Source organism: Panthera tigris, chromosome C2 (assembly GCF_018350195.1).
Source record: "Panthera tigris isolate Pti1 chromosome C2, P.tigris_Pti1_mat1.1, whole genome shotgun sequence".
In the NCBI taxonomy this organism is placed as follows: domain Eukaryota; kingdom Metazoa; phylum Chordata; class Mammalia; order Carnivora; family Felidae; genus Panthera; species Panthera tigris.
In genome coordinates, this window is record NC_056668.1 from 44,513,331 (window position 1) to 44,528,983 (window position 15,653).

A 15,653-nucleotide genomic window follows, 5' to 3' on the forward strand; every position below is an offset into this window, starting at 1 on the left:
AAAAGAACAATGATTCGTACAAACTGGTTGGGATTACCAGGGTCAGGAAATAGATCCTGCATCATCTCATAAGGAAAGCTTCAGACTCAGATTATATTTTTGGCTGTATTTTGGAGGTTGCAAACTATCCCAGTCCACCTTTATAATGGTTGTAAAATAGGGCACACTGCAGCATGCGGACCACTCTTAGGCGTATAAGTGTCATTTGTTTATCAGGAATACTGTTGCTTAGAGTAACAAATGTTCCTTTAAAAAAACACATTTGATGAAGAGGTGGCATCATTGCTTTCACTTTTGGAAATTTTATGAAAGGGAAAAAATGAGCCCACATGGTACAATAAGAAAGGAATACAATTAAATACAGTCATTTCCTTTTACTCCAGGCAGTTTTATTTCTGTCAGTTATCTGTGCTCTCAAGCACCTTGGGATGCTCCCTTTCCAATAAAAGCCTACTAGAAATAGCTGGCTTAGGAGGAGTCTGTGTTCCTCAGAAGTACTCGAAGAGAGGTGTGGTTATTTGCTTGCTGTCCTGTTCTTGGACACTACTTTAGTATTTTGGCAATTAATGTGTATTTCTTCTTAAACTAAGTATATGGCAATCCATAGAAGGATGAGAGCTATCTTCCAATCTCATGGGGAAACAGAGAGAGCATCTGCTTCCTCTCCCCTTCTTCCTTCCAGCATTCTGACTTGATGATTGAAATCTTGTATTAAATGCTTATGACTGTCATATGTAGGGAATGGAATATATTTGAAATAAATATATGTTTAGCTTGAGTTACTGTATTTTGTTCAAAAGCTTAAAAATAGCTTACTTAGCTATTACCGTAGCTCTTATAACCTGTTAGCAATTATTTCCACTCTGACTTACTATCTGTCCACACACACACACACACACACACACAGCCTGAAACACTATACTACTTGCTCTATAAACTTTTTTTCACTGGTGTGCAATGGTTCACATAATTCCAAGTGTCCCATTTTAGTGCTATAATGAAAAGAACTATAAATTTAAAGTGTGTGTACATTTTTATCTTTTTGACTGTATTTCAAGTCATATTACATTAAGTATTTGAAATATAACCTGTGTGAGCCTGTAGTTATTAGGAAAACCAGTTCTAATTTAAGTTCAAAATAAATGGATAGCATCTTTGTGCTAAACGAGGATATTTTTCTGAAAAACTCAAACATGTTTTACTTTCAGTAGTCTCTCCCATTAATGCACGTATGAAAATGTATCTCCAGTTGATGGAGGATTTGGCATACTAGGAAAAATAAAGAAAAAGACCAAATGCTTCTGAACTATGTATATTAATTTAATTCTACCACTTTATCGTTTTTATTCCACCTCTCTAAGGTAAGTAAGCAGCATAAATTACTGCCCTTATTTTACTAATGGAATTTATATGGACATTAAGTTACTTGGCAAAGCTGATAGACCAAATTAGTAACCACAAAGGAAAAAGAAAGCCGATCTTAAGCCTGTGAGATCAGTGTACTTTCTAAGTGAGAAGGAGAATTTCAAGCAATGTCTGGAGTATTAAAAATGCAAAGATATTAAATTTAAATATTGTTTCTCAATATTAATGTCTTGAAAGCACTTAAAAACACTGAGCCTATATCTCTTATAAAATAATTAAAATCTGTTTTAAAAGAATAGAAAATTATTTGCAAAGAGTCTTTATAAAGAATCTCTAGATAGCATGCCTGGCTGGCTCACTCATTGGAGCCTGTGTCTCTTAATCTCAGAGTTGTGAGTTCAAGCCCTACACTGGATGTGGAGCCTACAAAAAAAAAATCCTTGGAATATACAATTTTTTGTTATTAGCAATTAATAGTATGGCTTCAAATGATACTGTTATTTTTACTCTCATTTTCTGTATATATTGTTTTTTCTTGCTTTTTCTTTATTATTACTCTTTCTGTGGCTCTTGTTTACTAATTTGTCTTGATATGTTTTAGCCATTTGTGTAACTAGCCTTGATTAACAAACAATAATAAAGACTAAGACTTTAGTACCTAATGAGAGGCTGTATAGTTTGAATCTCCAGTTCCTGATGTTCCTCTGCATGGGCTACTTTTCATTTTCCTTCAAATCAGATCTAGCATAGCAACTACCAAGTCTTAGTGTCTATAAGAATTGCTGCCGAGCTTGCTGCCACTATTAAGTGGCACATTTCTGGGCCCACTACCAATGAATTGGATTTAATGTTTGAGATAGTGTTTAGGACTATTCATTTTTAATAAGCACTCTCCAAAATTTAGATGCAGATGGCTTGAGACACTCCAACTTACAGATCCCCATCTGTATCCATTCTAGTTCTTTGTTTGCAAGCTGTAGGAATTAAAATAAGCAGAAAAGGAGCTTTAAAAATGTTGAATAATCTACAGAAGCAAAGAGAATCCTAGAGAATCAACTTTAGAAAAAGATGGAAACCAAGGCAGCACCTGGGATCTAGGCATCAGGAATTAAGTATTAGCCGCATTGGGCTGAATTGATTTCAGCCCTTTTTCTTCCTATAATTTTATCATTCAGCTAAAAATCTTATTCCTGCCAAAGTGAGTCTGATTGGCTAGATTGTGTCATGAACACCAGCATCATTGAAAGAGTAGAACTCCTTGATTGACAACCTTACCGTGACTGGACACTATATGGCACAAGTAATTTTTTAAAAATGCTGTCAGTAAAACAAGTGGAATGGGTAATGGGTGGCCCAAACCCAGCACATGTCCAATGACTGATCATGTAATATTATTATCCAAATAACTTTTTAAAAGAATTTTAGCCCTTACACTAAAAGCTTAATTATGAAGTGAATATAAGTTTATATAATTAGAGTCTGTAGAGTTTCCTGGTTAAGTAGCATCAATTTTGCTACTATCCTCAGTAGAGTATTATTGATTTAGGGGGCATATTTTAATAGAACCATTAAGCCAGTCTCCCAAAACGGATAGTATATATTTGCTTTTACTCAAGTATACTTTAAAATGTCCCTTGAGGGGCGCCTGGGTGGCTCAGTCGGTTAAGCGTCTGACTTCGGCCCAGGTCATGATCTCACGATTCGTGGGTTCAAGCCCCGCATCGGGCTCTGTGCTGACAGCTTGGAGCCTGGAGCCTGGAGCCTGCTTCAGATTCTGTGTCTCCCTCTCTCTGCCCCTCCCCCACTCACGCTCTGTCTCCCTCTGTCTCAAAATTAAACATTAAAAAAAATGTCCCTTGATAAAATTCTTATTTTACAGTATAGGAAACATAGGTGACCTGAACTAAACTTTGCTTTACAAGAAATTTGATCTTTTAATGAATGACTTAGTGCTATTATGTTCAGGCTTTCAGTGTATTAATATAGTGTACAATATTTTTGGTCATTACCATTTGCTTGATTAACATGAGAAAATTTGTAACACAAAGTATTGTGCCCAGTATTGATCCAACTTCTGTATACAACTATTGTACTTTTTTTAAAAAAGTTTATATATCTTGAGAGAGAGAGCGAGTGAGCAAGCCTGTGGGTATACGAGAGTGGGAGAGGGGGAGAGACAGAGGGAGAGAGAGAATCCCAAGTAGGCTCCACAATGTCAGCGTAGAGCTTGATGTGGGACTCAGTCTCATGAACTGTGGGATCATGACCTGAGCCGAGATCAAGAGTTGAATGTTTAACTGGCTGAGCCACCCAGGCACTCCTACAACTATTGCACTTTTGAAAATAAACATATTCCTAAACTATAGAACAAAATTGATATGCATCTAAGCCTTATGTTTTTAAAATATCCAATTACTGACATTTAAGGGGCTTGGATTTTCATTTTAAAATAATTACTTTTCTGTAGCCCATTTCCCCAGAAATAGCTGCTTAAATGCAGTGGTATAAACTTTGAGTTTTTGAGTGTTCACTCCTTGCTGGGAACTGTACTAAGTACTTTAGTGTATTTAATTGTATAATCCTCACAACAATCCATAAAGTAACCAGTATCATTATCATCCCCATTTTATAGGTGAGGAAATTAGGACACTAACTAAGTAGGTAACTTGGCATAGTGTTGAAGTGTATTAGTTACAGAGTGTTAAGGGTTCATTTGTGTCTCCCCCCCCCCACTCCCATCCCCCGCACCAAAATCAGTTGTTTTTAACCCCTATTGCCTCAGTATATTGTATATTACCTTCTTTGGGAAATAAGATTGTTGCAGACATAATCAGTTAAAATGAGGTTATACTGGTGTAGGGTGGGTGGGCCCTTAATCCAATATAATTTGTGTCCTAATAAAAAGAGGAAATTTGGACATAGACATGTATGTAGGGAGAAGCTACGTAAAGACGAAGGCAGATATTAGAGTTATGCATCTGCAAGGCAAGCAACACCACAGATTGCCAGCAAATTGCCATAAACTGGGAAAGGACCATGAAATAGATACTCTCTGGCAGCTCTCTGAAAGAGCTAACATCTGTGTCTCAGACATCTAGCCCCCAGAACTAAGACAATACATTTCTGTTATTCTAGAGTCCCCTTTTGTGATACTTTATTATGACATCCCTAGGAAACTAACAGAGTAAAGGATTTGGATTTCTGGAGTTTACATTCTTTTTTTTTCCCCCCCTAAATGTATCCATCCTAAGTATATAGTCAGTAAGGTTTTTTTTTCCTCTTAAGTTTATTTATTTACTTTTGAAAGAGCACAAGTAAGGGAGGGGAAGAGAGAGAGGAGACCCAGAATCTGAAGCAAGCCCCAGGCTCTGAGCTGTTAGCACAGAGCATGACTCAGGGCTCGAACGCACAGACCAGGAGATCATGACCTAAGCCGAAGTCAGAGGCTTAACCGACTGAGCCACCCAGGCACCCCAAGAAGTTTATGTTCTTAAGCAACACACTATATTGTTGTCTTTCTGAGGTTAAGAGAATGAATAAACACATCATCTCTTGGCATGTGAAAGAGATCTCAACTAGGAAAGCTAATCTAGACTAAGAAGCTGGTAGCATTTTTTTGGAGCTTAAAGTGCCTCTTTGCAAGCACTAAAGAGGAGCCTAAAGTACTACTTTCCTTTAAACTGACAACAAAAAAGAAACAAAAACTGACTAAATATTGTTGGAAAATATCTGAGAATTTAATTATAAATTATAAATTTATATGAATTAAGTCTATTTAAATATATTAAAAAGTATCCCCCTTACTAAATGTCTAGGGAAAGATAGAAAATCTTGAGGAAGATTTCTGTGGTTGCTGTTTGGCTGGTAACTGTTTACATATATCTCAGCTCATATAGAGTACGACTTTTCCATAAACCCAGGCCTGATAACTAGTGAATTTAATAGGAAAAAATGTAGAAGAAAAATATGATTCTTATTCTACAAACCGTAATGGAGAATGTGCATAGCCTTCTGCCCATAGCTTTTTCTAATTAAAACCGACAGCTGTAGAATAAAGGAAAAATCATGCATAACCTAGGTCTCTTCTGTTCAGAAATAAATGCAATGAAAGGTAAAATGAGAAAGAGTTAGAAGTAGGAAGTCCTTAGAAGGTACATTGATACCTCAATTCTGAAATAGTAGAAGCAATAATGAAAATCTCAAGATGTCAGAATGATGTGAATTGTCAAGGATAGAAAAGTAAAAGAAGGCCTAGAAAATTTGGTATTTTTTTTTCTTCCAACTTCAAGAGATTAAAGATGAGTTAAGGGGAGTTTTCTGCATGTATCCAGTAGAGGAAATAGCTTACTATTAAAGTTTGGTCAATATGATGCTTGATTTTCTATCTCCTTATGTTTCTTAAAGTTTTACTTTGTTCAGAGCTGCGTAATCAAATAAGCTTGAGACTGAATTCCAGTCCTATGTTTATTAAGAATGAGTTTCTTAGAAACTGGCTTAATACTTTGGCCTTGCTTTAAACCTCTAAAAAATAACAAAAAGAACACTTAATCAGCTTTGAGAATTTATAGATGCACCTGACCACACAATCACAATAATAGCTATTATTAATTGAGTTATTAGTATGTTTTAAGGACTTAGGTGCACCATTTCATTACATCCTCTCATCTGAATTAGGAAGTAGGTCATGTTGTTTATTCACACTCAACATCTGAAAAAACAAAGTCAGACTTTGGGGAATTTACTGAAGGTCACAATCTAGTAAATTATCTAAAGATTTTGGAACCAAACCTAGATCACTACCTTTGAAATAGCACACATAGTGTTTATTAATTATATTGCCAGTGGCCTTATATCAAGAATACAAATATGAGTAAACTTAGTTCTTTGAGAATTTACTAATGGGAAGAGAGAGTTAAATGGGTGGAGACAACTTGCTATAGATGTTGTGATGGAAATATGAGCAGGTTACCAGTAGCTTCAAAGGAAAAGATGGTCACATCTACTTTCAGGCACTAAAAAGGACTTTATATAGGCAGTGAAGCTTGAGCCGAGTGTTGAAATATTAGTTGCTATTCATTAAATGATTGGTGACTACAAATCATTCCAGACAATGGAAGTAATAAGTACAAGGTCATGGAGAACACATATGATAGCATTTTGTGGGGGACCAGTAAATAGTTAGGAATGGGTAAAGACTATGAAGAGGAGTGAGGTAGGAGATGAAGGAAGAAAAATAGGAGTCAGGACAGGAAGAGCCTTGAATGCTGTGCTATTAGTGGTTTGTTCTTAATCATGAGAACCCAGAGGTTCTTAACGCTGGCTATATATCAAAATCACACTGGGAAATTTTGAATAAGTGCCCCAAATTTAATGAATTTTGAACATCTTTCTTCCTGCTCTTGTTAACACTCATTAAGCATATAGTAGGATCTTAATAAATATTGGTTGATTGATCTTAGTAGTTAGCTTTTATTAGCTATTACAACCCTTCAGAAATATTTTTAGTTATGTTACTGAGTTACATGAAAGGAATTTTTTTCATTATTAAAAAGTTTCATTTTTACAGGGGTGTTCAAGAATTAAAAAAAAAAAAAAGAGAAGTGTCTGGGTGGCTTAGTTGGTTAAGCATCCAGCCTTGGCTCAGGTCATGATCTCATGGTTCATGGGTTTGAGCCCCATATCGGGCTCTGTGCTGACAACTCAGAGTCTGGAGCCTGCTTCAGATTCTGTGTCTCCCTCTTTCTGTTTCCTTTTTCCACTCACACGCTATCTTTCTCTCTCTCAAAAATGAATAAATGTTAAAAAAATAAAGAAAAAGAATTAAAAAAAGATATTAAGTTAATTATGACCAATAGCCATCAGTGTGATATGTTGATATATTTATTGGTGATTTACTAATAAATAGCCAAAGGGTACATTTTGTGAGCAGCACATTCATGTATTCTTACCCTAGTTATACCACGTTAGCATGATATGAGGCACACTGAACTTTTCCATGATACTGAAGCTGACAATCTAGTTATTTCTCTATTTCAACTTCTAATATAGAATGAATATTTTACCTATGGGTGTTTTGTTTTGTTTTCTTTTTGTTACACACAGATTTAGTTTGTCATTAGTGCTTCAAAGACAGAAATGAATTAAACTAATCTAAAAAAACTTATCTAGGAATAAAAAGAAAAGCTATTCAGTTTCACATATAATGAGATTGTAATAAGTCACTGAGTCCTAACAATAAGTGAAAAGCTTAACAGACTGAAAAACCAACTCCTCTTGGACCTGTGGGAGAGGGGTGGATACTGGGCAAGTTGTTGCCCCCAAGATTGGAAAGAGAGGCAAATATAGGGAAGTCACTTTCTCAGAGCAGAGACTCACAAATGGAAACAACCACAGGAACTATTGCTGGTACATCATGTCTGGCTTTCAAGAAAAAAAAAATTACAAAGTATATCAAAAGGCAAAAAACACAATTTGAAGAGACATAGCAAACATCAGAAGCAGACATGGTTGGAATGATCAAATCAGGATTTTTTTTTCTTCTAAGTTTTTACTTAAATTTCAATTAGTTCACATATAGTGTAATACTAGTTTCTTGAGTAGAATTTAGTAACTCATCACTTAACATACAACACCCAGTACTCATTGTAAGTGCCCTCCTTGATACCCATCACCCATGTAACCCATCCTCTTGCCCTCCTCCCTTCCAGCAACCCTCAGTTTGTTCTCTGTAGTTGAATCTGTTTTATGGTTTGCCTCTCTCTTTTTCCTCCCTATGTTCATCTGTTTTTTTTCTTAACTTCAAATCAGGAATTAAAAAAAAAAAGTTTATTTTGAGAGAGGGAGTACATGTACATGAGTGGAGGAGAGGCAGAGAGAGAGAAAGAGAGAGAGAGAGAGAGTCCCAAGTGGACTCTTATGTGGGGCTTGAACCCATGAACCATGAGATTATGACCTAAGATGAGTCAGTTGCTTAACCGACGGTACCACCCAGGGGCCCCTCAAGTCAGGAATTTAAAACAACTATGATTAATCTGCTAAAGTCTCTAATGGATTAATTATACACCATGTAAGAGCAGATGGACAATGTAAGTAGAGAGATGGAAATCCCAAGAATGAGACAAAAAGAAATGCTAGAGATTCAAAACAGAGCAAAACACCTCAAACAGGAATAAAGAATGCCTTTAATGGGCTTGTTGTTAGACTGGACACAGAAGAACAAATCTCTGAACTAGAGGATATGTCAATAGAATCGTGAAAAAAAACAAAGAAAAACAAAACAAAAACAGCACAGACTATCCAGGTACTATAGAATAACTACCAAAAGTACAACATACACATAATGGGTATGCCAGAAGGAGAAGAAAGAAAGGAATGGATGGAATATTTGAAGTAATAGTGTTTAAGAACCATAGATCCAGGAAGTTCAAAGAATACCATGTAGAATAAATGCCAAAAGAATAATAATAACAATAAACACTGAGGCATATTGTTTTCAAACTACAGAAAATCAAAGAGAAAAAATCTGAAAGAAGCCAGAGGCAAAAAAACCACTCACCTATAAAAGAACAAAGATAAGAGTTGTATCTGTCATCTTCATAGAATAAGCAAGAAGAGAGTAGAATGAAATAGTTAAAGTGTTAAAACACCACTAACCTGTAATCCTGTATCTTATGAGATTATCCTTTAAAAGTGAAAGAAAAAGATATTCTCAGACAAAAGTTGAGAGAATTTCTTGGCAGTAAGCCTGTCTTGCAAGAAGTTTTAAAAGAAGTTCTTTAAAGAGAAGGAAAATATTATACGTCAGAAACTTGGATCTTCATAAAGTAAGGTAGAGTATCAAAGAAGGAATAAATAAAGGTAAAATAAAAACAGAAAACATTTTTTCAAAACAATTATAGCAACAATGTAATATATATACACCTACACAGTTATTTGTATTATATACTGTTAATAGGTAATTGTATATTCATGTATGTGTATATCTAAGTGAAATAAATGACAGCAACAGTACATGGGACAGGGGAGGAAGTAGGATTATTTTGCTGTCATAAGGTACTCTACCTACAAAGAGGTATAGTTTAATTTGAAAGTAGATTTACATTAGTTGTAAATGTATATTTCAAACTCAAGGGCAACCACTGAAGAAAAGTAAAAAAAAGTATATCTGATATGCTAATAAAGGAGAGAAAGTGGAATGATAAAAAAAGCTTAATTAAAGTCACAAAAGGCAGAAAGAGAGTGAAGACTAAAATAAGAACAAAGTACAAAAACAATAAACAGAAAACAATGAGTAATTTAGATATTAATCTGATTATATTAATAATCATGTTGAACATCAGTGATCTAAATGGACCAACTAAAAGCGCTTGCTGGAATGGATCAAAAATCAAGACACAATTATCTTTCCTCTACAAGAAAACCAGTTTAAATGTAAATAAACAATGCATTAAAAGTAAATAGATGGAGAAAAATATACCATTCTAACACTAACTAAAAAAATACATTAGTAGCTACACCAATTTTGGACATAACAGACTTTGCAGCAAGGGAAGTTAGGGATAAGGAAGTGCATTACATAATGATAAAGGGACCAGTTCTTCAAGAAACCCTCTCCAAGAAATCCTTAACATGTATGTTCCTAACAACAGAGCATCAAATTTTGTAAGACAAAAATTGATGAAACTGCTGGGAAAAATGAATGAGTACACAACCATAGTTGGAGTCTTCAGTATCCCTCTATCAGAAATGGACAGGTCCAGCAGGCAGAAAATCAGTAAGGACGTGGTTGAACTTGAGAAAACCATCAGTCAACTAGATATAATTGACATCAGTAGACTACTACATCCAACAGCAGCAGAGTACATATTCTTCTCAGGTTCACATAGAACGTTCACCAAAATAGACCCGATTATGGATCATAAAACATACTTTAACAAATTTAAAAGAAGATAATTCACACAATTTCTGTTTAGGTAACAGGATCAAACTAGAAATTAATAACAGAGAAGTAACTGGAAATCCCAAAATACCTGATATAAATAACACACTAACCAAGTCTGAATCATGAGGGAATAGAAAATCTGAACAGAGTAGTTACTACTAAGGAAATTGAATCAGTAATAAAAAAAACCTCCCAACAAAGAAAAGTCCAGGACCAAATGACTTCACTGGTGAGTTCTACCAAATATTTAAAAAATAATAATACAAATCTTTCTCACACTCTTCTGAAAATAGAAGAGGAGGAAACAATTCCAAACTCATTTTATGAGGCCAGCATTACCCTGATGCCAAAACCAGACAAGGGCATTACAAGCAAAGAAAATTACAAACCAATATCTCTGGTGAATATAGGTGTGAAAATCCTTAACAAAATATTAACAAAACAAATTCAGCACTCTATTAAAAGGATCATACACCATGATCAAGTGGGATTTATTCCAGGGACATACAGGTGGTTCATCATTTAGAAATCAATGAATGTGATGCACCACATTAACAAAATGAAGGTTAAAAATTATGTGATCATCTCATTAGATGCAGAAAAAGTACTTGACAAAAAGTCAACATCCATCCATGATAAAAACTCTCAGCAAATTGGGTACAGAGGGAACATACTTCGGCATAGTAAACACCATATATTATTAGCCCATAGCCAACATTATACTTAATGGTAAAAAGTTGAAATTATTTCCTATAAGATTGGAAGCAAGACAAGGATGCCCATTCTCACCATTGTATTCAACATAATAGTGGAAATCCTAGTCAGAACAATTAGTCAAGAAAAATAAATAAAAAACAAATGGAAAGGAAGAGTAAAATTATCTTTATTTGCAGATGACATGGTATTATATATAGAAAACTCTTAAGACTCCACCAAAAAGTATTAGAACTAATAAACAAATTCAGTAAAACAGCAGGATTAAAAAATCAATATACAAAAATCAGTTGCATTTTTATACAGTGATAACAAACTGTCAGAGAAACTAAGAATTCAATGCCTTTTACAATTGCATCAGAAAGAATAAGATACCTAGGAAAAATTTAATCAAGGAGGTAACAAATCTATACACTGAACACTATAAGACATTGATGAATATAATTTAAGAAGACACAAATGGAATGATATTCTGTGCTTATGGATTGGAAGAATTTATATTCTTAAAATATGTGTGCTACCCGAAATAATCTACAGGTTCAATGTAATCCCTATCAAAATGTCAATGTCATTTTCATAGAAATAGAAAATTACAAAAAACCAAAAGACCCCAAATAGCCAAAGCAATCTTGAGAAAGAAGAACAAATCTGGAAGCATCATCTGTCCTGATTTCAAGCTATATTACAAAGCCTTAGTAATCCAAACAGTATGGTATTGACATAAAATATACACACATCAGTGGCACAGAATCACAAGCCCAGAAATTAACCCACATGTATGTGGTCAATTTACAATGTAGCAGTCAAGAATATACAGTGGGGGAAAGAACAGTCATTTCAATGAATGCTGGGAAAATTTGACAACCACATGCAAGAGAATTTAAGTGGACCCCTATCTTACTCAAGACAGATTTGAGACTTAGTTATAAAACCTATAAGGTAAAGCTCCTAGAAGGAAAGATAGGGGATAACCTCCTTGACATCAATCTTGGCAATGATTGTTTGCGTTTGACACACAAAGAAAAGGCAACCAAAGCAAATAAACAAGTGGGACTACATAAAACAAAAAACCTTCCGCACAGCAATGGGAGCCATCAAAATGAAAAGACCACCCATGGAATGGGAGAAAATATATTCAAATCATATATTTGATAAAGGGTTAATATCCAAAATGTATAAGGAACTGGCATAGCTCAATAACAAAAACACAATCCAATTAAAAAATGGGCAGAGGAACTGATAAACATTTGTCCAAAGAAGTATAAATGGCCAACAAGTATATGAAAAGATGCTCTAAATTACTAATCATCATGGTAATGCAAATCAAAACCACAGTGAACTATCATCTCACACCTGTGATAATGCCTATCATCAAAAAGATGAAATAACACGTGTTCACAAGGATACAGAGAAAGGGATTCCTTGTTCACTGTTTGTGGGTATGAACATAGGTGTATCAATTACAGAAGTAGTATGGAGCTTCCTCAAAAAATTGGAAGTAGGACTACCATATGATCCAGCATTCCCATTTCTGGGAATATGCCCAAAAGAAATGAAAACAGGGTATCAAAGAGATATCTGCACTCCTTATCCATTGCAGCATTATTCACAACAGTCAAGATATGAAAACAACTAAGTGTCTGTCAACAGATGAATAGATATGAAGATTTGGTGTATATATACAATGTAATATTATTCAGCCATGAAAAAGAGGTAAATCTAGCCATTTGAGACAACAGGGATGAAACTTGAGGGCATTATGCTAAGTGAAGGAAGCCAGGTAGACAAAGACAAATAATACTGCATGGTATTGCTTATATATGGCATTATTTTATTTTATTTTTATTTATTTTTTTCATGTTTTTATTTAAATTCTAGTTACATAACATGTAGTGTAAATATTGGTTTCAGGAGTAGAATTTAGTGATTCATCACTTACAACAAACACCCAGTGCTCATCACAGCAAGTGCCTCCTAAATACCCATCAACCATGTAGCCCATCTCCCTCCCAACTCCACCATCAACCCTCAGTTTGTTCTCTGTTGTTAAGAGTCTCCTTTGTTTTGTTTCCCTCTCTCCTCTTTTCCACCCCCTTCCCATATGTTAATCTTTTTTTGTTTTTTAAACTCCACATGAATGAAATAATATGGTATTTTTCTTTCTCTGATTGACTTGTTTCACTTAGCAGAATACATTCTAGCTCCATCCATGTCATTGTAAATGGCAGTATATCATTTTTTATGGCTGAGTAATATTCTGTTGTATATATAAATCACATCTTCTTTATCCATTCATCAGTTGATGGACATTTGGGCTCTCTCCATAGTTTGACTATTGATAATGGGTCTATAAACAATGGAGTGCATGTACCCCTTTGAAACTGTATTTTTGTATCCTTTGGGTAAATACCTAATGGTATTTGCTGGATCATAGGTAGTTCTATTTTTTAGTTTTTTGAGAAACCTCCATGCATTTCTCTCAAGTGGCTATAACAGTTTGCATTCCCACCAACAGTGGAAGACCGTTTCCCCTCTGCATCCTTGCCAATATCTGTTGCTTCCTGACTTGTTAATTTTAGCCATTCTGACAAGTGTTAGGTGGTATCTCATTGTGGTTTTATTTGTGCTGCTCTGATGATGAGTGATGTTGAGCATCTTTTCATTTGTCTGTTGGCCATCTCTATGTCTTCTTTGGAAAAGTGTCTATTCATGACTTCTGCCCATTTCTTCACTGGATTGCTATACATTAGTAGCTAATACACTAATACATTAGTAGCTATACCAATTTTGGACATAACAGACTTTATTATGATATAGTGCCCTTCTTCATCTCTTATTACAGGCTTTCTTTTAAAATCTAGCATCTCTGTTAGAAGTATGGCTACTCTTGCTTTCTTTTGATGTCCATTAGCATGATAGATGGTTCTTTATCCCCTCACTTTCCATACGCAGGCGTCTTTAGGTATAAAATGAGTAGGCAGCATATAGATGGATCTTGTTTTTTTTAATCTATTCTGATACCCTGTGTCTGTTGATTGGAGCATTTAGTCCATTTGCATTTAGAGTAATTATTGAAAGATACAAATTTAGTGCCGTTTGTTATCTGTAAAGTTGGTGTTTCTGGTGATATTCTCTGTTCCTTTCTAGTCTTTGCTGCTTTTGGTCTGTTTTCTCCACTCAAAGAGTGGAGAGTCTTGCAGGGCTGGTTTATTGGTCATGATCTCCTTTAGTTTCTGTCTGGGAACTCTTTATCTCTCCTTCTATTCTGAAGGACAGCCTTGCTGGATAAAGTTTTCTTGGCTTCTTATTTTTCCCACTCAGCATGTTGAATATATTATGCCACTCCCTTCTGGCCTGCCATGTTACTGTGGAGAGCTGCTGCAAACCTGATCTGTCTTACCTTGTAGGTTAAGGACTTTTCTTTTTCCCTTGCTGCTTTCAGGATTCTTTCCTTATCTCTCTATTTTGCAAATTTAATACAATATGTCGTGGTGTTGGACTGCTTTTGTGGATTTTGATGGGAGTTCTCAGTGCGTCCTGGATTTGAATGTTTGTTTCTTTCCCCAGATTAGGAAAATTTTAGTTATAATTTGCTCAAATAATCCATCTGCCCTTTTTTCCCTCTCTTCTTCTGGGATTCCTATGATACAAATGTTATTACACTTTATGGAGTTCCTGAGTTCTCTAAGTCTACATTCATGATCTGAATATAGATCACATACCTTTCTTTCTGTCTTCTTTTCAGATTCATTATTTCCCATTATTTTATCTTATATATTACTTATTTATTCCTCAGGTTCTTCCATCCTTGTGTCATTATGCCAGTTTGGTTTGTATCTCAGTTATAGCATGTTTTACTTTGGCCTGACTAGTTTTTAGGTCTTTTATCTCTGCAGGACTGCCAACTGTCTTCTATGCTTTTCTCAAGCCCAGCTAATATCCTTATGATTGTTATTTTAAATTCTGGTTCAGGGATATTACTTATATCTGTTTTTTTATTAGATCCCTGGCAGTGACTTCTTGTTCTTTCTTTTGTGATGGGTTTTTCCATCTTGGCATTTTATCTAGTTCTCTGTCTTTTGTGTGTTAGGAAGACCTGTTCCTGAGAGTAATGGCTTTATTAAGAAGAAGTCATATACTGTCTGGGGCCTGATGCTTCAGGAAATGCTTATAGTATATGTTGTGTCCACTCTGCTGTTGTGTTTTGGCTGCTCTTTCCCTCAGAACAGTCCTCTGCAGAGTTTCTCCTTGTCTGCTATGGGGAGTGTTTGGACCTTGTCCACTGTGTGGTGAGTTTTAACTAGGTGTGTTTTGGTCTGCTTGTTAAAAGAATCTAGATCCTATTTCCCCTAGAGCTGAAGCTTTGTAGCACTCTCTGGTCAGTAGACTTGGCTTTTTTCTGGTTGTCTGAGGGAGGGTCCCAATGCCTCTCTAATTGTCAGGCACACTCTAATTCAGAAGTACCCGCCTATCACAGGGGTTTGGGGCTTGGTGTATGTGGCTCATGCTTCCTTATGGACACTGTGCTGGTCATTGAAGTCTGTGCTCATGGCTGGGGTGAAAAATGGTATCATCCGCTTCTCCTTTCCCATGAGAAGGGAGTTCTCACCTGCTGGGGTTCAGGAAATCCTCA

General features: G+C 35.4%; 1 protein-coding gene across 2 annotated transcripts in view; it reads left to right on the forward strand.

The window, feature by feature from the left end:
- EPHA6 (EPH receptor A6) overlaps nt 1-15,653 on the forward strand; it is an 867,849-nt gene that overhangs the window by 14,753 nt on the left and 837,443 nt on the right. The gene's annotated exons all lie outside the window — the stretch shown is intronic.